Here is a 23,051-nt window from a genome sequence, read left to right as displayed (position 1 = left end):
AGTAGCGGCGGGCGGTGCTCCGGTGACCGAGGGGTCCGGAGGGGGCTGGGCGGCGGCTCCCCATCCACACCCGCCAAGGCCCGGGCCGCTCGGTCCAGAGGCCGGGGAGGAGCGGTGTCCGGCGGGCGGCCGGGCAGGTGCGGAGGTCACGGTCCAGCGTGGGGAGGCGCCGGAGGGGTCCGGGCTGCGGGGGCAGGAGCGGCGGCCGCGCGGCCGGGGGCGGGGAGAGGCGGGGGCGGGGCGCGGGGCTCGGATCCGCTCGCTCGGCGCCCGCCCGGCACTCCCAGCCCAGCCGCGCCGCCGCCGCCCGCAGCCCACTCGGCGGAAACTTCCCGGGGCCCCGCGCTCCGGGGACAGCGCGCCGCCCGGCGACCACCGACGGCCGGGCCCTCCCTCCGCGCGGCGCGGGCTCCGCACCGACTTTCCCGCCGGCCGAGCGCGGGGTCCCGGCGCGGAGCAGGGAGCCTCCGGCGGCGGCAGCGAGCGCAGACTCCGGGGCCGGCAGCGCGCACCCCGCGGAGGCAGCCGGGGCGCCGGCCGGCGGGACCCAGCGGAGCGCGCCCGGCGGCTGCGGAGCCCGGAGCGGCCGCTGAGGGGCGGCCCGGTCCCGGCCCCGCGCGGCCGTCGCCGGAGGAGCCGGAGCCCGCGAGCCGGACGAGCAGGTAAGCGCGGCCGCCGCTGCGAGAAGGGGCGCTCGCGGGCCGCCCCGGCCCCGGCCCCGGCCCCCGGCGGAGACGCCCCTCCGCCGCTCGCGCCTCCGAAACTTCCGAAGCGCCGGGTCTGCCCCTTCGGCGGCCGCGGGCGGCGGAGTTGGGCGCCGCGGGCGCTCGGCCCCCGGAGTGCGGAGGGACAGGGGGTGCGGGGGGACTCGGGGGGCGGGCCCGCCAGGTGGGGGCGGGGAGCGCGGAGAGGGAAGGGGATCCCGCCCCAGGCCGCAGACAAAGCGGGGGCCGCCCGCCGCCTCCTGCCTGTGGGCGCGGGGCGCGGGCAGCGGGGGTCCCTCTCCCGCTGCTCGGGCGCTGCGGCTCGCGGCCCCCGGGGGTGGGCGTCGGAGGAGGCGGCCGGGAGTGCAGCCCTCCGGGGGTGCAGGGACTTCCCCGGGCCCCGCGGGCGCCTGTCCGGGAAGCGCGAGTCCCTCGGTCTCCCCGCGCCCTTTCCCGGCGCGGCCGGGCCCAGCGGGAAGCTCTGCTGAGCGAGCGCCACATCTGGAGGACTTCAGCCCCCGAGTGGTTGTGTCTGGATTCCTGCCGGAGCCCAGAGCAGGTCAAGCCCGGAGTGGGGTCCGAGGTTTCCGTTTTCTTCCATTGCTCCTGCGCTCCGTACGCACATCTGTTCCTGCCCCGCGAGATGGGGAAGTTACCTCTTTCTCCATCTTCTCGGGGACCCTCAGGCACGTTTGGCCGTGCACTCACTCTGGGCCAAATTTCCCAGATATTTCCGTCCTCCGCTCACTGTGAGAGATGATGGTGCAGTTTACCCAGAGGAAAGCTGAGGTGGCTCAAGCCAGGGGACGGTTCCCAACTTGAATGGGGCCCTTGCTCTCCACCCCCAACTCCCACTGCCTTCACTGCTTTTGCCACCTGGCCACGTTGGCAACAGCTTTCAGTTACTACCACCCTGGGCCGCGTTTCATCCTGGTACCTGGGGGAGAAAGAGGTTCAGGATCACGTTACCAATCCCTGACTGCTCCAGTCACCAAGAATGTGCCCGCTAGACAGAGCTGTGATGGGACATCTGTGTCATGCCATCTGTGTGGGTGCAGAAACCTCTGGGCCAGCGGGGCAAGGTCACATCCCCTGCGACATGCCAGCATTCATGCAGGCAGGTCTGTGGCTGTCCCTAAGGCAGCAGAGCGTCCGGGAGCAGTGGGCACCCCCTCAGAAAGCCTGAGGACCCTCTCCTGGTGCCAGCCACTCCTGCTGCTGTCTGATTTGCCTGTGGCTTTCAAAGGCCAGACTGCTACACTCTGGCATAAGTGAGTGGGTGCTGACCCAAGTGTATGCCCACACACCTGTCCAGGTTCAGACACACCAGTCCTGGCTAACACACCGACCTAAGGCTGGTAGAAGGCTGAGTGGTGGTTTTCCTCCATTTCAAAATAGCGTCTGTGTGACACAAAAGGATTGGGGTTATAAGTAGAGAAGGAGCCCGTGTGTCTCCTAAGGAAAGGCAAGGCGGAGAGGAGAGGAGCGATGCGGATGGGCTCTTGGTGGTGCTGTCAGGCCCCGGAGTCCAGGGGAAAGAGGCGGCTTAATGCCAGCTCTCCCCATTCCCAGCTCAGCCGGAGCTGACACCAGGGTTGGAGTGGAGCAAGGGGACCTAAAGGTCAATATGTGTGGCCCTACTGGGTGTGGTTCAGCGGATAGAGCCTCGGACTGCGGGCCGAAGGTACCGGGTTTGATTCCTGTCAAGGGCACGTACCTCTGTTGCAGGCTCCTCCCTGCCTCCCTGGCCGGGGCTCTGGTCCAGGCACATGCAGGAGGCAACCAATCAATATGTCTCTCTCACATCCATGTTTCTCTCTCTTTCCCGCTCTCTTCCCCTCTCCCTAAAAATCAATGGGAAAATATCCTTGGGTGAGGATTAACAAAACAAACAACAAACAAAAATCAAAAAAACTAAAGTCAATATGTGGATAAATAGCTAAGGGTAGCCCTGAGCAGCAATTCCTTCTTTTCCTAAAGAAAATCAGACTGAGGGCGTGTGATACACTTGGGGTCTGCCTGCCAGGGCAGCGGGAGCCAGAGCTGGCTGGCCCTTTCCATCCATGGATTTCCTACTTTCCCAGGCTCTGATTTCTTATGTGTTCCAGTATGAATACGTGAGGGAAGGTGTGTGTATGTGTGTGTGTGTAGGTGTTTGCTCAGGGTGTTTGAAATCAGTCCTCTCTTGTGTACATTTGGTGGTTGTACCATCTCCAGGGGTGTCTTATTGGCTTGAAACAACCTTTTTCTAAGAAACTTTCTACCCCAAAAGTTTAAGTTACAGGGATATTGCCAGATTGGTGGGAGCCATGTGCTGCGAAATGAAAAAACCTGGATGGTCTTTCACCTGGGGATTTCACCCTCCTCTTACTCTAGTTGCAGCAGGACGGTGTGTTTTTTTTAAAATATATTTTATTGATATTTTACAGAGAGGAAGAGAGAGGGATAGAGAGTTAGAAACATCGATGAGAGAGAATCATCGATCAGCTGCCTCTTGCACACCCCCTACCCAAGGCACATGCCCTTGACTGGAATCGAACCTGGGACCTTTCAGTGCGCAGGCCGACGCTCTATCCACTGAGCCAAACCAGTTTCGGCAGGACGGTGTTTTTGTTTGCACTTCTTCAGGGGGACAGAAGAGCAGGCCAGTCTGTCCTAATTTTTACTTTAGCAAAGCGCTGCTGGCTTCTGGATTGCACGGCCTGGCATCTCTGGCAGGGGAGGGAATTTTTATATGAAGTGATAGCGCTTGCCTTCTCTGAAATAAAATACGCCCACAAAAGCTTTCTTGTTTGCTGTTCTGTTCTTGTTCTCCCTAGTGTCCTTCCAAACTGCCCGTCCTTTATCTCCCTAATCTTCTTAACAAGTCTTCAGACTCCACCTTTGTTCCGGCCCCACTTCTGAACACAATCCTCAGAGTTTGTTGTGGTTATTTCTGTAACTCCTTCAGCCCTCTCCAGATTCATAAGAACGATAGATACAAAAATCTCCTAGTGAGGAGAGAATACGGGGGTTCCCACCCTTACTGAAGGGCATTCTTGGATGGTTTTCAATGGGGCATCTTCAAATTGTATCCAGGAGTCCAGAAAAATCCTGCAGAGGGGTTGGGGGTAGATACTGGGATAAAGACAAAAAGACCTAATGATTTTAAATCTGAGCCACTTTTTAAAGAAAAAATTGCCTTCTCCCATCTTTGAGAAGCAGCCTGTTCACTCCCCCACCAGCACGTTGGTGCAGCCTGGGAAGCAGACCTGCTGCTTGATACGGTCTGGCCGGGCTGTCCCTTCAGCGAGGAGAGCAGGTGACTGCCCTGCCCGTGCCAGGCCTTCTCCAGGGGCAGCTGTTTACCTGGCTAAATTTAACCCCGCCCCTCCATCCTCCGCCCGGCCCCCGGGCTGGCTCCTCAGGCCGCATTTCCTGACTTCTGCGCCCCTGTGGTTGCAGTTGGGCTTTTTTGCGTGAATCCTCTTCTAGACTTTCTAAAGTTGGTTCCTCTCCTCCCTGCTTCTCCACCCACGTGGCTTTCTTCCCGACTCAGTTTCCTCCTGGGTGAATTGGAGCCTGGTTGGTACTTGGGGGAGACTGCCCCCCTGACCCCTCCAAACACCGTGCACGAGGGTTCAGGAAACCTAGACTCAGGCTACTGTGCTGACCGGAATCATTGCCCAGCCCAGCCCAGCCAGCGGCTCTGGAGTCCCCTCTGAGCAACCCAGGGCAGCCTTTCAGGGCGCAGGCTGTTTGGTCAGAATTCCTTTTTGCACCCCCAAACCCCCGAAGACCCATCCAGCCCTCCTTTATGTCCTGTTCTTGGCATCACCATCTTTTCCTGAGGTTTTGCCTGGTAGGCTTACGGGGTGGGAGGAGGGGGCAGAGTACGGAGGGTGGTGGAGGGAGGAGGCTCATTGTAGCCACTTTAGGGGGTTCAGTTGTCTCTTCTATAAAGTGAGGGGGTTGCACTAGACTGTGCTAGAGGCCCCTTCCAGTCCTCACATGCTGTTTTAAATAGCTTTAGCTGGCTCAGTCCTGGAAACCCCTCTGCTGTAGACTGGGCCTTGGAAGCAGCCAATCCCAGAGGGTGCGTTCCCACGGGAGGGGCGGGGGGGGGGGGAGGGCGGAGGGGCGGAGGGATGGAGGGGCGGGGGGCGGGGGGCGGAGGGGCGGAGCCGGCCCCCGCCTGTCGCTTTCACAGAGTTACTGTTTCACAAGCCGTGGTCTTGCAGGCAGGGCTTGTGGTCGCGCTGGAGGCTCAGGTTGTGCTCCTGGGTTTGGGCTCTGGCCTGCCGGGGGCCCCTGCGGTTAGCCAGCCTCCGAAGGATTAGGGAGGCTCTGTCTTCCAGCTCCGGGTGATTTCAGGGCTGCTGCCCGAGTGGCTGGGGGAGGCACCCCGAGTCGATCTTACACGGTTTCCAGTCCTCCCTTCTCTAAGCTTCCCTGAGCCCAGAAAGGCTAACCCTTCAAAGGTTAGTCTGGCCTGACTAGTTGATAAAGGTCAGGAGTGGGTTTCCTGAGGTCTGGAAAATGATAGCTGGGCTTACATGGGAGAAGGCGGCGGATTAAAAGTTCTTGGTTTACAAATCCGAGTCCCCAGTGGTCACTTTTGATGATCTGGAATGTTCCATCAGTAGATTTGCTCTGAGAACTTTTTGGGGAGCAAAAAAAAAATATGGCGCAAGAAAGCTTTTCTACCACTAGCCCACGGTAATCCTGTTTGCCCTGAGCCTTGCTCTGCCCTTGGAGAGGAGCTGGGCGTTGAGGGCACAGGCGTGGAGCAGCCCTGAGCCCGGCGCTCTGCCCCTGCCCGGCCTGCACTTACCACATCTCCGGGTTCTGAACCAGGATTTGTGCACCCCACCCGCTGCTCTTCCCAGCAGAAACCCGGGGATGATGGGGGCTTTTCATTGCTTTGGGAGCTTGGAGTACAGTCGAGCCCCTTCCTAAACTCATCTCTAAGATGACATACCTTACCCATATTCATCCAGAAGTTCCCCCTGAGAAAATTTGAGCAATGAATTATTAAACAGTGAGTGCAAATCTCGTTTGGGGTACAAGATCTGCAGGAGGAATAATCAACCCTTTAAGGAGATTTTTGTATATACGTTTTGAACTAGAAAATGCCATCTCCCACTCAGAAGCAGGAGCTGGTGGATGGGGACCGTTCTGGATGGCACTGTCAGGGCAGTCCACCACACAAGAGGCTGTAGGAAGCTGAGGCAGCAGAGACTCGGGTTTAGAGTCAGATGCTGGGTGTGAATCCCAGCAATCAGTAGCTGGCGGTGTAAATGTCTCCAGAGCAGGTGACCTGGCTTCTCAGTGCCTCAGTTTCCTCATTTGTCAATGGAAATAGTGCCTTGACACTCCTGTCGTATGATTGCTGTGCAGTGGGTGGTGGGGATTAATGTATGTAAAGCACTAAACTATGCCAGGGACTTTTCCAGGCGGCAGGGGAGTTAGCCATTTTGCCCCTTGGCACCTGCCCCTGGCCTGCTCTGCGTGAAAGGTGTGAGCTGCCTTGGATGGGACCGAGCAGCATACCCATCGCTGTCAGTCTCAGGAAGTGACTCTCATAGATGCCCTTTGGTCATCACATCGATAGCAGTAGAGGGTCCCAGCTTGTGGAATGACCAGTGACGGGAGAAGATTTATGAGCAATGAATTATTAAATATTGGGTGCAAATCTTGGTTGGGGTACAAGATCTGCAATAGGAATAATCAGTCCTTTAAAGAGATTTTTGTGTTCAGGGTTGGCTGTCACGAAAGGAAAAAAGAGGGACACTCCCTCTTCCCTTAAACACAAATCCTGTTCTGCTCAGGCGGGGCCTTGGCCGCTCTCAGGGGGACATGCCTCCATGCTGCTATTGCAGGCGGATATTTCCCATCCGTGTGGACCAGATGGAAGGGACTGGAGCAGGAAGGAGCTCCAAGGCTTCGTTCCCAGCGCCTCACACCCCAGGCACAGCCATCCACCTGCTAGGTGGTCCCGCCAGACCACTGGCACCATCTGGAAGCCACTGACACTCCTCTCCTTGGTGTCAGTGCCCAGCAGCAGTACCCAGTAAAGCCTTATTGATGTAACTAGAAAAGAACTGATCGGAAAAGACCCGGTTTTCCCTCCTCTTTGATGCATGTTCCTCACTTGGTTCCAGGGCACCTCACCCCCTAGTTTCCCTTCTCCCTCCCTGGCAGCAGCTGTCCTACCTTCCTTCCTCTCCTTCAGCCTCTTCTCTGCTAACACACTGTAATGGCTGTAAGTGCCCTCTGCACTGTGAGAAACCCCACTTTTCCATCTCCTGCCTGCTCCTTTCCCGGGACCTTCCGATGCACATCTGATTGCTTGAGCAGCATCTTATTCAGGAGATCTGAAGGGCATCCCAGCCTGAACTTTGACCTTTCCCCTTAAACCTGCTCTTTGCACAGTACTCTTTCTCTATCTCATCCTTCTAGTTGCTCAGGTCATAAACCCCGAAGTTTGTCTTCCTCCTCCCCTCCTTCCCTCCTTCTGTCCTTCCCTACTTATTTCCCTCCCTCCCACTGCCCACATCCAGCCCACCAATGAATCTTGTTAAATCTACTTTCAGAAGACACTCAGAGCCCTGGCCACTCTCCCTTCGCCCACCCCTTCCTCTCCTCCTGCTCCTTCCACTAGCAGCTCCCCCCTGAATTACAGTACCAGCCTCCCAGCGATCTCCCTGCTGTAATCATCTGCAGCCTTCCTATCGAAGTATGCCAGGTCAGTTTTCCCTCAGAGCCTCCGATGGCCTCCCTTCCGTGTCCTCAGGATAAAGGCTGAGTCCTTACCAGCCCGGATGATCTGACCGCTGCTTCCCACCGCAGCCCGCTCCAATCTGTCCGTCACCCCAGCAGGTGGGCCCCCACCGGCGGCTTCTGCCTCGGGTTTGCACCTGGTTGTTTCTGCGCCCTCTCCTCCTCCATATTTCCTCAGACCTTTCCTCAGACGCCATCCCAGCGAGGTCTTCTGTGGTATAAATTACAACCCTCCCACTTGTTCCTAAGGCCCCTTCTCTGCTTTATTTTTCTCCATTGATCATACATATTTTTTGTGTTTTTTATTTTTTTGTTAATCCTCACCTGAGGCTATTTTTTCCTTTGCCTTTCAGAGAGAGTGGAAGGGAAGGAGGGGGGTTGGGGGAGGGAAGAAAGAGAGAGAGAGAGAGAGAGGGAGAGAGAGAGAGAGAGAGAGAGGGGAACATTGATGTGAGAGACACATGTGGATTGGTTGCTTCCCACATGCACCACCCCCCCCCCTCCCGCCAGGTCCAGATCCAGAGTGAACCTGTAACTCAGATATGTGCCCTTTACTGGGGAATTGAACCCAGAACCCTTCGATGTGCTGGGTGATGCTCTAACCACTGAGCACACCGGCCAAGGGTGAACATGCATTTTTTTTAATTTTACTTACTTGCTGTCTTGTCTGCTTCCTCTTACTTACTAGAATGTAAACACCACGAGGGCAGGGGGTTTTGTCTGTTTTGTTCCCTGTTGTATCTGGAGCACATGGAGCAATGCCTGACTCAGAGCGGGAGAAGGAATTGAATGGATGACAGGGGCCGATGTGTCACCATGGACAAGTCTGAGGCAGATGGGTTCACCGCCCTCGGGTCTGTAGCTCCCTGTCCTTCCCTTCCCCCTCCCCAGCCTGCAGAGGTGGGGCAGCTGGTGAGAACCTACGGCCCATTACATACCTTACTGATTTAACTGTCGAAATTAAGACACAGTCACCAAAAATCATTACATTTTTTTCCATTCATTCATATTTTTACTGAAAAATATGAAGAAAAATAAAATAACTCCAAGTTAGAGATAATGATCGATACTGTTTTGGTGCTTTCCTTTTCTGTCTTTCTTACGTGTTTCCAAAGTGTGTGTTTCTTCCGTGCTGTCTCCCTTCTGGATGGCAGTGGAGGCGGAATGTTCAGTGCCTGTCAGGGCCTGGCCTGTCGCAGATGCGCGGATTGTAGGTGACGGCAGTGACTGGACGGGGATAAGTCATTGCAGCCTCGGCAGAGACAGTCCCACTGGTTTCTTTACCCGTTTGGTTCATGAGCCGCATGGTGAGTCTTCACCATTTGTTTCCTTACGGTTTCTAAGCCTCGGCATGATTGATTACTTTGGACCCAATAATTCTCTCTTGTAGGAGGCTCTCCTGTGCATGTGGCCAAATCCCTGACCTCCACCCCAGACACCAGTAGCACCTGCCCAAGAGCTCCTAACGTTGCTGAATGTCCCTCAGGGGGCCTGTTGCCCCTGGTCGAGGACCACTGTTCCAAAGTGCCTCTATTTTATCCTGACGATTTTTCCTTATTTTCATTTCCCCCAAATCCTTTGGAATTACTACCTGGTTCTCCTCGCATTGCCGTGCTGCTGTATGAGTGTGAGCCCGTGGACGTCAGATGTGAATTTGGGCCCCCGCTTTCTCCCCTGCTGGTTGCCCCTGGTCCCCTCTCCACAGGACAGCTCCCCCCGCCCCCCTGCCGACTCACTGGTCACCCTGCTGCTCCAGGTTCCCTCCTGCTCAAAATGCTCTGGTGACGCCTCTTTTTCCTACTGAATTCATGTGGTATCTTTACCCTGGTGTTCATACCCTTCCAATCCTAGCTAACCAGCCTTTCCAGACCCCCGCCCTCCGCTCCCTTCCCTCCAGTCAGACGAGACCCTGCTCCCTGACCTTGGCTCATGCATTGCTCCGCTCAGAAGCCCTCCCTGTCCCCTCTCCCTGTTCACCCCTGCCCGTTCTTCCAGGCGCAGCTCAGATGCCACCTCCCTGATCGCCTGTCAGATGATCTCTCTGGTGGGATTGGCTCCCTGAGGGGTTGTCATAGTTCAGAGAACACGCATCGTGACGGCCCTTTGCACACTCTGTCTTAAATTGTAGCTCACGTCTGATCTTCACGGCTAACTGTGTGGCTGGTTAAGCCACCTTCTCAGGTAGATCTAAGGTGAGTGCCTGTATGCAGCTTGGACCGGGGGACCGCCTCATAGCAGTGAACAGCCCTCCTGCTGATTAAATGGGTTCCTAAATTGAGTGCGGTGTCCTGTAGCTAAAGGGGTTTTGACATTTACTGTGAAGTTTAAGTGTAACATCAGGCCTCCAGACTTCAGTTTAGTCTGGCAGAGAGTTTCCAGTTTCTTGAAGCCTTTGCCCGCTGTGCCTCCTGTCCCCTGCCCAGGGGACAGCACATGGCCTTGGTGGGGAGGAGGGGCAAGTGGACTGAATCCTGACTCAGCCGCCCACAGCCTTTGCCTTTTGTGGGTTCCCAGTTCTTCATCTTTAAACAGGGAAAGTAATGCCCAATTCATAAGGTTATTTTGAGAATTCCTGCACTTAGTGTGTCCGCAGTCAGTGTGCGCTCCCTTCTTTAACTCTTCACTGAAGACAATGAGAGTGCTAAGACATTGTTATCTCGACACTCAAAGTACCAGGCTGCTCAGAGTTTGGTCCAAAAGGACTGAGTGTTTCATAATTTGGTTTGTTTGACACTGAGGCGACAAAGGAAGACCCGGAAATTCTCTGATATGACAGCTACTGGTACCAACGAGCTGTGGAAAGCAGCGCAGCTTCTGGCTCTGGAGATTTTCCTTGAAGGCCCAATAGGAGTGCCTGGGAGGCAGATGTCACTTACGCTTCTTCATTCCTCTCTCCCACTGACAGTACCAGCAGTCAGCATTGTTACCATTCAGTAATATTGATAAATTAGAATTAATGAGCTAGATTTTTTAACAAAAGTAAATTAAATTAAATTAATGAGCCAATGGCTTTTAAGAAGGTTATAATCCCCACTTGGAGAAAGCTGGTTTTTAATTACCACATTTCATCAACACTGAGACACATTTTAACATACCTGAGGTCAGGATGCATCTTAAAATCAGTGTACTGTTGTCTAATTGGGAGTACTTTCTTAGGTACAAGATAATGGTGCACTTTCGAATCAGTAGCATATTAAGTTTGGTGAAATAAATTAATGTCATTGATTACTAAAGATGACCTGCTGTCCTTTCCTGGTGCCTGCCCCAGTATTCCCTGGGAAATGTACGTCTGCTGTTTTGCAGAATAGAGGATTTAGAGTGGCACCTTCATATTGCACATCTGCTGACGAGGAAATTCTAGGCAAAGACCAGAGGTCGCACAAACCCTGGACCCCAATACGTGAGGGTGCTCAGTGTCCTGCGGTCACCTGCGAAACAGAAGTCTAGGGTTCCTGCCCCTGCTCCCAGGGATCTTGGGTAAAATATAACCTAGACAAGTCTCCCTCTCCTCATCTATAAGTGAGTTCACCATGTAGCCACCCCGCGCTTCGCCTCTCTCACAGAGCTGTTGTAGGACAAGGAGAAATAGCAGGTGCTAGTAAGAAAGTAGTTTATGACCAATGTAAAGTGCTGATTCTAATTTGTAGGATGTGGAGACTTAAAATCACTGACAAAACACAGCCCAGGTGACTCCACAGTGACTCATACCTGGCACTTGTCTTCTTATTTCTCTCTTTCTAGGAAAGAGTCTTTGAAAACTTTGTAGAAGCTTAAATGGTGAAGTGAAATAGTATCCACAAGTATCAAAAAGAAATTATACCCTATAACTAGTGTGAGCTGTTTTTTTTTTCTTCTTCCATTTTATATTTTCCTGTTTTACTGCGTTGGCATTGGAACAGACAAAAATATCAGTAACATTAACACAAATATCTTTTTCCTGAAGGGTAAGTCTAATCTCTTACGTACAGTGCTTAAGAAATCAAGTTCTGCCCAGCCAGTGTTGCTCAGTGGTTGAGCCTTGACCTATGAACCTGGAGGTCACGGTTCGATTCCCAGTCGGGTCACATGCCCGGGTTGCAGGCTTGGTCCCCAGTAGGGGTGTGCAGGAGGCAGCCAGTCGATGATTCTCTCTCATCATTGATGTTTCTGTCTCTTTCTCCCTCTCCCTTCCTCTCTGAAATCAATAAAAATATATATTAAAAAAAAAAGAAAAAAGAAATCAAGTTCTACAGCCCAGTTCGTGCTGGCCCAATCCTGGCCCCAGAACTCACCCCACACAGAAGTGATCTTGAGCAGGGCACCCACACTCTCTCTTGACCTCAGTCTCCTCATCTGTTAAAACCCTTTGGGGGCTGTTGTGAGGATTAAGTGAAATGCACGAAAGCACTTAGCAAGGCCTTACACATAAAGCACCCGGTAGATGTTCACTTTAATTACGCTTCCAAAGAACCACAAGAAAATGCTATTGTGCCGTCTCCAGAGACTAGTTCTGCTGACATAATCAAAAGTTTGGTTATGTCTGGAAAGCAGGGGTAGAGTTGGTGTTATTTTCATACTTAAGCATGGTATTAATAAACTACACAAACATGTCAGTTCAACAGTAACCTGACCTCAATAACATTGCATTTTCAAATACATAGTCTGTTATGCTGTAACCAAATCAAGAGGATCCTGGTCAAAACCTTACCAGACAGCTTTTAAATATTTTCTTTCATGTGAGATTGTTGCAATGCACTGTCAACCATCCCTGTGCTAGGAAGAGGCCTAAGTGGCATCTCCCTTTGATGCCTGAGAGCCTGGGAGGCCTGCTTCTGAAAAATATCATGAACTTGCTCCCACAGTCTGTTTGCATTTGAGGGTTAGAGAAAGTCTTAGGACTGTCAAAACTCATAAATGTCATAAATTCTGCTCTCTGTTTCTTTACATGCTGCTCTGTATTGCCACATTTTCTTTTTAATCAACTTTATTGAAGTATAATTTACATACAATAAAATTGTAATTGTATAGTACAGTGAATTTGGACAGATACACCCACGCAACCACCACCTCCCTGGTCCCCTTACAGCAGTGGTTGACCCACAGGTTGAGAACCACTAGCAGGGTCGCCTAAGACCATCGGAAAACACAGATATTTACATTACAATTCATAACAGTAGCAAAATTACAGTTATGAAGTAGCAACGAAAATAATTTTATGGTTGGGGGTCACCACAACATGAGGAACTGAATTAAAGGGTCTCATTAGGAAGGCTGAGAACCACTGCCTTACAGTCTGTTGCATTGAATAAATATGCCATAGTTCATTTATTCACTTTTGGTGGACATTTGCATTAATCCAATTTTTGGTTAATGTGATAATCTCCATTTCTTAATTGGGATGTTTAGTCTATTCACATTTAACCCATCTTTTAGCTTATTTTGAAATCATTTGACTTACAGTAATGTTTCAGAAATAGTTCAGAGAATTTCTGTAGGTATACTCTTTACTTAGTTTCCCCATTAACATTTTACAACAGAAAGTTAACATTATTACCATAATAAGTAATTTACAGATTTTATTCCAATTTTCCCCTAATGTCTTTTTCTGGCCCCAAATCCAATCCAATATCTCACATTAATTTTACTTGTCATGTCTCCTTAGTCTCCTCCAACCGGTGACACTTCCTCAGTGTGTCTGTTGTTTTTCATGAACTTGACATGTTTGATGTGCACCCTTACGGAATGCTCTCTCAGTGTGGGTTGTCTGATGTTTTCTCATGATTAGGTCGTGGCTGTGCATTTCTGGCAGGGATGCTGTGTCTGCCTCCGTGCATCATGTTAGGGAGACATGATCTCAGTGTTTCTTACTATTGGTGATGTTAAGTTTTGATCCATTAATGTAATTTTCTATGGTTTGGTTAAAGTCCACCATGTTGCTATTTGTTTTCCATTCATCCCCTCCCCTGTTTTTGTTGCTGTTATTGCTCTGGAGCTAACTATATGCATCCTTAATGAACCAGGCTCCTAGAGTATCTCTTCATAGTCACATTGTACCTCTCCCTGTCCATACTTCACAGATGTGATAAACTTACAACAGTATAATTCCCCTTGCCTGCTGCCATGTGTTAGTATGTTGTCATATCTTCTACATAAGCCCCTCTCATGGAGTTACTAGGGGCCCGATGCATGAAATTCGTGCAAAAAGCTGGGCCCTCACAGCCCTGGCTTCATCCTGAAGGTTGTCAGGATGGTCGTCTGGACGGTCGTTCTGCTGTTCAGTCTAATTAGCATATTGGCTCTTTATTATATAGGATTACTTTTGCTTTAAGCAGTTAGTTATCTTTTCAGTAAATTATGAGAAGAAAGAAAGTCTTTTTTTTTTTTCAATCCTCATCCAAGGATATATTGCATTGATTTTTAGGGAGAGTGGAAGAGAGAGGGAAAGACAGAAACATTGATGTGAGAAAAACACATCAATTGGTTGCCTCCTGCAAGAGTCCTAGCGAGGGCCCAGGCCCGAAGGAGCCTGCAACCAAGGTACATGCCCTTGACCGGAATTGAACCTGGGGCACTTTACACTCTATCCACTGAGACAAACTGGCTAAGGCAAGAAAAGAGTCTTTATGCTTATACTTTTATTTCCAATTTCAGGTGTTTTTCATTCTTTCCTGTTGACCCAATTTTTCAGCCTGATGGTTATCCCTTTAGTATTTCTGATAGTGCAAGTCTGTTTTTCTCAGCTTTCATTTACCTGAAAATGTCATTACTGCATCCTTGACTTTGAAGGATACTTTTGCTCACTATAAAATTCATGTTTTCTTTTAACAATTTAAAGGTATTGTTCATTGTGTTCTATCCCTTGTACTTTTTTATGAAAAATCAACTGTCTTTTAAAAAAATCTTTGTTCCCTGTACATAATGTCTCTCTCAGCTCCACCATCTTCACTACTTTCAAGTGATTAACTGGGGAACATATATATATATATATATATATATATATATATATATATATATATATATATGCATAGCCCATAGACACAGACAATAGTTTGGTGAGCCTGGGAGGGGCAGGTGCAGGGTAGAGGGGGCAAATGGGGAAAAAAAGGGACATGTAAATTTTTTAAAAAGACTTTATCTTTCAGCAGTTTGACTATGATGTGCTGAGGCATGGTTCTTTTTATGTTTATCCTTCTTGAATTCTCTGTGGTTCTTGGATCTACAAATTAGTAATTTTCATCAAATTTGGGAAATTTTTGGTCATAATTTCTTCAAATATATTTTCTGTCTCATTCTCATACTCTTATCGTGTTTTTTGTTTTGTTTTGTTTTTTAATGTATTGGGTAACAGTTAATAACATTATTTAATTTTTAGGTGCACAAGATTATAATTTGATATTTGTGTAATATATTATGTAGTCCCTTTTATGCCAAAGTCTAGTCTCCTTTTATTACCATACTAGTGGCCCAGTGCACAAAATTTGTGCACGGGGGAAGGGGGGGTTCTCTCAGCCCAGCCTGCACCCCCTCCAATCGGGGACCCCTTGGGGGATGTCTGACTGCCAGTTTAGGCCTGATTCCTGTGAGATCAGGCCTAAACCAGCAGTCGGACATCCCTCTTGCAATCTGGGACCTCTGGCTCCTAACTGCTCACCTGCCTGCTTGCCTGATCGCTCCTAACCTCTCTGCCTGCCTGCCTGATTGTCCCTAACTGCCTCTGCCTGTCTGCCTAATCCCCCCTAACTGCCTTCCCCACTGGCCTAATCTCGCCCCCAACTGCCCTGCCCTGCCAGCCTGAGCTCACCCTCAACTGCCCTTCCCTGCTGGCTTTTGCCCCCAACTGCCCTTTTCTGCTGGGCTGATCTCGCCCAGTCTCTGTCTCTCTTTGCTTTTCTCAGCAGTCCTCCAGGCCTCCCTGCCTCCCTGTCTCCCTCTTCCTCTCTCCTGGCTGGGAGGGGGCAGGGTTAGTGGGGGTCGTTTCACCATCTGCCTGCCCTCCCTTCCATCCAGGCCTCTTCAGTCTGTTTTGTTTCCTCATTCTGAGATGAGGCTCTGAGAGCGAGCTGGAAAGGAGGGAAAGAAAAGGAGAAAAAGCTGTGAGCTGGTGGGCACTGTGTGTGTCTGTGCATGTGTGCGGTTGTGAGTGCGTGTGAGTGCCGGCCCTGCCTCCCCTGTCCCTGTCTCTGCTGCCACAAGTTCCCACCCACCAGAGCCTGCTGTGCACACAGCCTGGGCGTTAGGTTGAGCTTCTGGTCATTGTGGATGTGACGGACCCAGGGTTTTTATATATTAGGACTAGAGGCCCCGGGGCATGAAATGTGTGCCCTCTCACAGTCTGGGAGCCCTCAGAGGATGTCCAACTGATGGCTGAGGCCCGCTCCCTTAAGTAGCTGTCTCACATCCTTAGCACTGCCACGGAGGCGGGAGAGGCTCCTGCCACTGCCGCTGCGCTTGCCAGCTGTGAGCCTGGCTTCTGGCTGAGCCACACTCCCCCCCGTCTGAGTGCACTGACCACCGGGGGGCAGCTCTTGTGTTGAGTGTCTGCCCCCTGGTGGTCAGTGTGCATCATAGTGACTGGTCGTCCTGCTGTTCGGCTGATTTGTATATTAGCCTTTTATTATATAGGACAGTTGACTCTCTTTACCACATCATCCTTCCCCACTGTGTTTTCTTTCTGGAAACCACCATTCTGTTATTTGCATCTATGATTTTTTTGTTTTGTTTTGTTTGTTACGTTTTTGCTTTATATTCCACATAAGAGTGAAATATCCTGATGTTTTTATTATACTTATATTAGGCTGATTGATATTATCACTTACGTTCCTAAATTTAGTTAATTTGTCTTTTCCTTCAGATTAGATTGTTTTTGTATTAATCCTCATCCAAGGATATTTTTTCCCCATTGATCTTCAGAGAGAGAGAGGTGGGGTGGGGAAAGAGAGACATAGAAAGAGAGAAACATCGATGTGAGAGAGGGATATCAAGTGGTTGCCTCTCTACATATCCTGACTGGGGCCAGGGATCAAACCTGCAACCCAGGTATGGGCCTTTGACTGGAAATCAAAGCTATGACCATTCAGTGCGTGGGCCAATGCTCTAACTAGAGCCATGCTGGCCAGGGCCCAGATTAGGTAGTTTTTATTGTTGTGTCTTAATGTTCACCAACTCTTTCTTCTACCATCTCCAGTTTGCTGTTAAATTATCCAGTGAGCCCTAGCCGATTTGGCTCAAGTTAGAACTTCAGCCTGCAGACTGAGGGTCCTGGGTTCGATTCCGGTCAAGGGCATATGCCCTTCGGTCTGAAGGCTGACGCTCTATCCACTGAGCCAAACCAGCTAGGGCTCCCCTGAGATTACTTCCACATTAAGACCACATTTTTATTAAGTTGTCTGAACATAGTTCCCTTTAATGACTTAAATATACTTATAATAGCTGCCTCAGAGTCCTTGTCACCTAAGTGCAACATCTAGGCCATGTCAGATTTAGTTTTATTTTGACTAATTTTTCTTAAATTTTCCCCATTTATTTTTTGCCTGGTGATTTTTTTTTATTGAATAATGGGCATTCTGATCATGCTTTTTAAAGACTCTGCAGTGTGTTGGTTCTTGTTTTGGCAGACAGTTCAGTCACTGGCTGATCACTTTGTGCTGGTGTTGGCTTAGTTTGACACTTTGATAGTGTAGATCTGCAAAAAGCACAAACTTTAACTTGGCAGGACTGACTCCGTCTTTCCTGCAGATCTTATCAGGGCTGGGTTTTCGTTTGTATGAGATTGGGTTTAGAAGAGGTTTTACTCAGCGGCATGGTCTTTTCTCTGAAGGCGTGTCTCAACTGGATTCCAGGGATGTTAGCTACCACTTACTTTTTAAATATATGTGACAATTCATTGAGATTTAATTCACATACCACGCAATCCAATCATTTAAAGTACATAAATCAGTAGTTTTTAGCATATTCACAGAGTTGTATAATCATCACAACAATCAATGTTAGCACATTTCCATCTTCCTAAAAAGAAGCACTGAACCCATTGGCAGACACTCTCTTTCCCCACAACTGCCCTACCAGTTCTAAGCAACCACCAATCTACTTCCTGTCCCTGTTGCCTATTCTAGACATTTCATAAAAATGTACAGGGATCATACACTATGTAGCTCCTTTCACTTAGCATAATGTTTTCAAGGTTAATTTATGTTGAAGCATGTGTCAGTACTTTAATAATTCTCTTTTTTTTACATCCTCACCTAAGGATATGTTTATTGATTTTAGAGAGAGAGGAAGGGAGGGAGAGAGAGAGAGAGAGAGAGAGAGAGAGAGAGAGAGAGAGAGAGAGAGAGAGAGGCATGGATGTGAGAGAAAAACATAAATTGATTGCCTCCCTTATGTGCCCTGACTGGAGATCAAGCCTACAGCCTAGGTATGTGCCCTGACCAGGAATTGAACCTGCAGCCTTTTTGGTGTATGGGATGGTGTTCTAACCAACTGAGCCACCTGGCTGGGGCTTCATTTCTTTTTATGGTTGAATAATGTAGCACCTTTTATTTATTCATTCTCCAGTTGATAGACATTGGGGTTGTTTCTGCTTTTTGGCTATTATGAATAATGTTGCTATCAACATTTGTGTCCAAATTTTTGTGTGGAAATATGCTTTCTTTTTTCTTAGACATATACTAGGGGTTGGAATTGCTGGGTCATTTGTGAACTCTATGTTTAACCTTTTGAGAGACTGGAAGACTGTTTTTCAAAGTGTCTATACTATTTTACATTCCCACCAGCAATGTAGGAGGGTTCTGATTTCTCCACATCTTTATCAACAGTTGTTATTATCTGTGTTTTTTAGTTATAGCTATCCTACTGGATATTGCTATGGACTGAAATATGTACCTTCTCCCCCCAATTTACATGTTTGAAGCCTAACTCCCAATATAGTGGTATTTAGAGATGGGAACTTTGGAAGGTAATGAGGGTTAGATAGGCCATAAGGATAGTGTCCTCATAATGGGATTAGTGCTGTTATAAAAAGAGCCAGTTTGTTCTCTCTCATCTGCCAGGTGAGGACACAGTAAGAAGGTGGTTGTCTGCAAACTAGGTAGAGAGCCTTCACCAGAATTCAGCGATCCTTGCACATTCATCTTGGACTTCCAACCTTTAGAACTATGAGAAAATAACTTTCTGTTGTTTAAGCTGCCCGGACTATGGTATTTTGTTATGACAGCCTGAGCAGGTTAAGACAAGATGAGAAGTGTTATTTCATTGTGGTTTTGATTTGCATTTTCCTAATGGCTAATGATATTGAGCATTTTTTTCATGTGCTTATTGGCCATTTTTATATCTTCTTTGGTGAAATGTCTATTCAGATCCTTTCCCCATTTAAAAAATTGGATTATCTGTCTTTTGAGTTCTAAGAATTGTTAATATACTATAGCTAATAATATATATATATGTGTGTGTGTGTGTGTGTGTGTGTATGTGTGTGTGTATGTATATATATATATATATATATATATATATATATATATATATATATATTTGCAAATACTTTCTCCTCTTTTATGGGTTACTTACTTTTAGATGCATTGTTTGTGCCACTAACGATTAATGTTTGAAGCATGTTAGGTGGCTAATACAGGTCTCTGAGGCATCCTGTGTTAGGTATGGATAGAGGAAGTGACCTGAACATCTTTAGAAAATCCAGTCAAATCATTATAAATTGACAGACTATAAATCTTTATATATTTTGTGTATTTAATGTTATTTTCTTGTATAATAAATAGTAATTTTCACTAATTGATGAAGTTCCAGGAGCTCAGAAACCCTTTCCGTTGGGACAAATGACTTGTGCATGCGAAACCCATCTGGCAGCGGGCTTGCTGAATGGGAACATTGGCTGAGTGAGGCGTCCAGTGGTTAGAGTCCAGGGATCTTTGGAATGTTCAAAGGCCATAGTCACCTGAGCTTTATGCCCATCATGTCTTTGCACAGTTTTAGAAGCTTAGGGGTGAATGAAAGCCCTCTGAAAACAGAAGTAAACTATTTGGAGTGGAAACCTGTATGTGTTGTGACAATTCTCTTCCTTCTCCCAAGATACTACATGGTATACCTTTTTCTTTTCTTTTTCTTTTTTGTTTGTTAATCCCCACCAATAATAGCCTCCCCCCCCCCCCCCGCACTGATTTTTAGAGAGAGTGAAAGAGAGGGAGGGGGAAGAGGGAGAGAGAAACATCAATGTGAGAGAGACACATCAATTGCTTACCAAGAGAGACCAGGGATCAAACCTGCAACCCAGGTACATCCCTTGACCAGGAATCAAGCCAACGACCCTTTTAGTGCACGGGCTGATGTTCTAACCACTGACCAACACTGGCCATGGAATGCCTTTTAAATACATGTGAATTGAAGTCTAGTTTTGTATTTAATGATACTGCTGAAGATTATTGGAGATAACACAGAATTCTTTCTGAATATTATTGTCTTGTTAAGCATTCTGAGAAGTATTTCTAGAAGTGTCTCAGTGGCATGTCTGGCATTGATGGTGAGTCAGGTCTCCCAGGCCAGGCTGTTCTTTCCATCAGCGACCAACCTTGTCATGGAAATCATTTCACCAGAGCAGGTGATAATATGATAATGCTTTGCATGTGTGTGTGACCTCAAGTAAATCACTTCATTCTGCTATCTGCCCGTTTGCGTGGTGGTAAGAATGCTTTGAGGCGCTGGATGAAAGGTGAGGCAGGTGAGTCCTGACTTGGGGAGATCTGGGCTCGAGAACTGCTGTCTGATTTTGGGCTGGGACTTCCCCTTCATGAGGAACAGTGTCTTCAGGGGCTGAGGTGGGCCTGCCACTTCAGTCAGGTGTGGTGAGGACCAGGGGGAATAATAGATGTGAGAGGCCTTGAAATTGCCCTTGTTTTCCACAGATTCAACCGATCGTAGGGGCTGTTGGTCGGGTGGGGTTTTGCTGCCTGGTAATCCATTGCCCACATCCGAATGGGCAGTAAGAGAACCAGGAAGCCTGGGGCGAGGGATGTGGGAACTTCGCAATTGGGGCTTGTGCAAGGTCTCCAATCGGATGGTCTGTGTGGGCTCCAGATCGTCTCTGTACAGTCTTGTTTACCAAGCTTTCTTCTCACATGTAACTTCCACCAATGACTTCTGCGGTCTCAGGAGATCTGTGAGTCCTGTGTTCTTCACTTGCTGTCATTTCAGAACTGCCGGGCTTGTCAGCATGCAGCCTGGCGGATCCATTGAGTCCTCCTGGAGCTTCTCCTGACTGTTTCCCTGGGGACACATTTCCTGTCAGCCACCCCATATTAAACACACACACACACACACACACACACACACACACGCATGCGCGTGCCTCGGGTTCAGGTTTTAGAGGGTACGTGAGGTGAAGGGAATGAAGTGAATTCCTGTGGAGAGATGTTTCCCTCCAACATACTCCGCACTTGCTCCAGAAGGGATCTTTCTCCAGAGGAGGAATAAAAAACCCTTTTCAGGACAGATAACTGGGAAGTGTGGCTCATGCCAAAGCCATCGCTAAGCGTATGCGACTGGGATTTACTGTGGGCGGTGCTGAGACACAGCTGGCCAGTGCTGCACTGCCCTCCCTGCAGAGCTCCCGCTGGGAAGGTGCATGTGTGGTGGTGGTTGTGAAGGAAGCCTGTGTTTCCACGGGGGAAGGGAATTCGCCGGTCACCTGCGCGAGGCCAGGCTGCCGCGGTGGCGGGTCGGGACGTTGGCTCTGAGGCAGTGACAGTGAGCTGCTGGCTGTCCCTGAGCCCTGCACCTGCCTTTCCCTGTGTGTCGTTGGTTTCAGCACATCTGTGACTGACCGTGTTGTTCACGCTGCCTTAGCTTGCGTGGGCGGCTGGGGATGAGTGTCCTTGCAGAAGAGCTCACCTTGGTCTCCAGAGCTGAGCCGGGCACTCAGATCAGTTTTTGCAAAGGCTGAACGCTCAGCAGTGGCTTATCCGTCTGAGACTTCCCCAGGGTGCGGATGGCTCAGAGGGCACCACTTGGGTAACTCTTAGCCACCTCTGTCCAGGCAATCAAGCATCTTTTCTTCTTTTTATTTCCTTTGGTGCCCTTTTCCTACCATTCTCTTCAATGTGGCAAGCACAGGGTTCACTACTGAACATGCCAACGATGCTGCAATCAGAGGGGTTCTTTGGTAGAAATTATTTAGTTCAGGAACTATTTATTTAATGTTGATTTTGTGGCAGGATGCTAGGTTAGGGTCTGCTGAATTCACACAGGACTAAGACGTGAGTTCTTGCCGGTAAAGAGTTTATGTTCTACAGGAGACATAAAAGGAAAAAAGTACCCAAATTCCTGTCCTAGAGGGCTGGACCATTTATTGGCTCTGAGACCTTGGGAAAGTCACTGACCTTCTCGCTGCTTCACCATCCTCATCTCTAAAGGGGGTTATGAAAAGTTCACCTTGAAGAGTTACTGTGGGGTTATTTAAGAATGAAATAAACATTTTTCTTTCCATTTGTGTGTATCTTTTCAAATGGCAGCTAAGTTGTTGGAACATGCATACTTATTAAGTAGTTTGGACTTGACCACTTACTAATTGGAACTGTTAGGTATTTTTTTTTTGGCTTAGGGACCCTATGAAAAAATTGCTGAGATGTTAAGCTTGACATGAACAAGTTCTTTGAGTCTCAAATGCCTTTGGTTTTATGCTACACTTTTATTTTCTATATGTAAAGAAAGAAAACACTGCTAATTACTTATAATACAATGTCTTTAAGATAGTCCTGTGAGCTGAAACCTGTTTAGCTCAGTGGATAGAGTGTCAGCCTGCAGACTGAAAGGTCCCGGGTTCGATTCTGGTCAAGGGCATGTACTTTGGTTGCGGGCACATCCCCAGTAGGGGGTGTGCAAGGGGCAGCTGATCGATGATTCTCTTTCATCATCAATGTTTCTAACTCTCTATCCCTCTCTCTTCCTCTCTGTAAAAAATAAATAAAATAAAAAAATTTAAAAAAGATAGTCCTGTGAGCCCTGGCCAGTGTGGTTCAGTGGTAGAGCACAGGGTTAGCCCGTGGACTGAAAGGCTGTATGTTCAATTTCTGGTCAAGAGAAGCAACCAGTCAATGTATGTCTCTCTCTCCTCCCTCCCTCCTCCCTCCCCCACTTCCTTCTCTCTTTTTCCCTTTCCCTTTTTCTTTCTCCAATCCCTCCCTTCCACTCTCTAAAAATCAGTGGGAAAAATATCCTCAAGTGAGGATTAACAACAACAACAAAAAGATAGTCCTGTGAAACATGACTTTATGCCATCCTGTCTTTGCAAATTCTTTCATCTGTTCCAAGGAATTTGTCCGTTTCTCTTGCCTCCGGTTACAGTTGTTTGTCCTGCGATAAGCGTATCTTAGCAAGGAGCACCCCTACTTCATCTGCCTCTGACTATCTTCCCTTCTTTGCAATAAAAGATGAATGTTGGTCATTCCTCTGATGGCATTTTATTTACTAATGTTAAATGCATATTCTGTTTCCCTGGCTTTCTGTGTACCAAAAACATGTTTCAATGCTGAATCATGGTGTCATCTTCTTAAAAACTTGTATGCCAATTAAACTTGGTGTGTGTGGTGCCAGCAATTACTC

General features: G+C 48.8%; 1 protein-coding gene across 2 annotated transcripts in view; it reads left to right on the top strand.

Annotated features, from left to right (window-relative positions):
- Positions 1 to 238: 238 nt before the first annotated feature.
- The window catches only part of WNT5B (Wnt family member 5B), a 126,248-nt gene continuing 103,435 nt past the window's right edge, over positions 239 to 23,051 (top strand). Inside the window, exon 1 of one of the 2 annotated variants that reach the window (XM_084878826.1) lies at positions 239 to 662. The gene's annotated coding sequence lies outside the window, so the exon portion shown is untranslated. The remainder of the gene's footprint in view (positions 663 to 23,051) is intronic. The other variant, XM_084878825.1, reaches the window with a different exon arrangement.

The sequence above is a fragment of the Pipistrellus hanaki genome, assembly GCF_964339955.1.
Source record: "Pipistrellus hanaki genome assembly, chromosome: 3".
NCBI lineage: Eukaryota > Metazoa > Chordata > Mammalia > Chiroptera > Vespertilionidae > Pipistrellus > Pipistrellus hanaki.
Note: the sequence above shows the minus strand (reverse complement) of the source record. Positions and strands in the feature narration are given on the sequence as shown.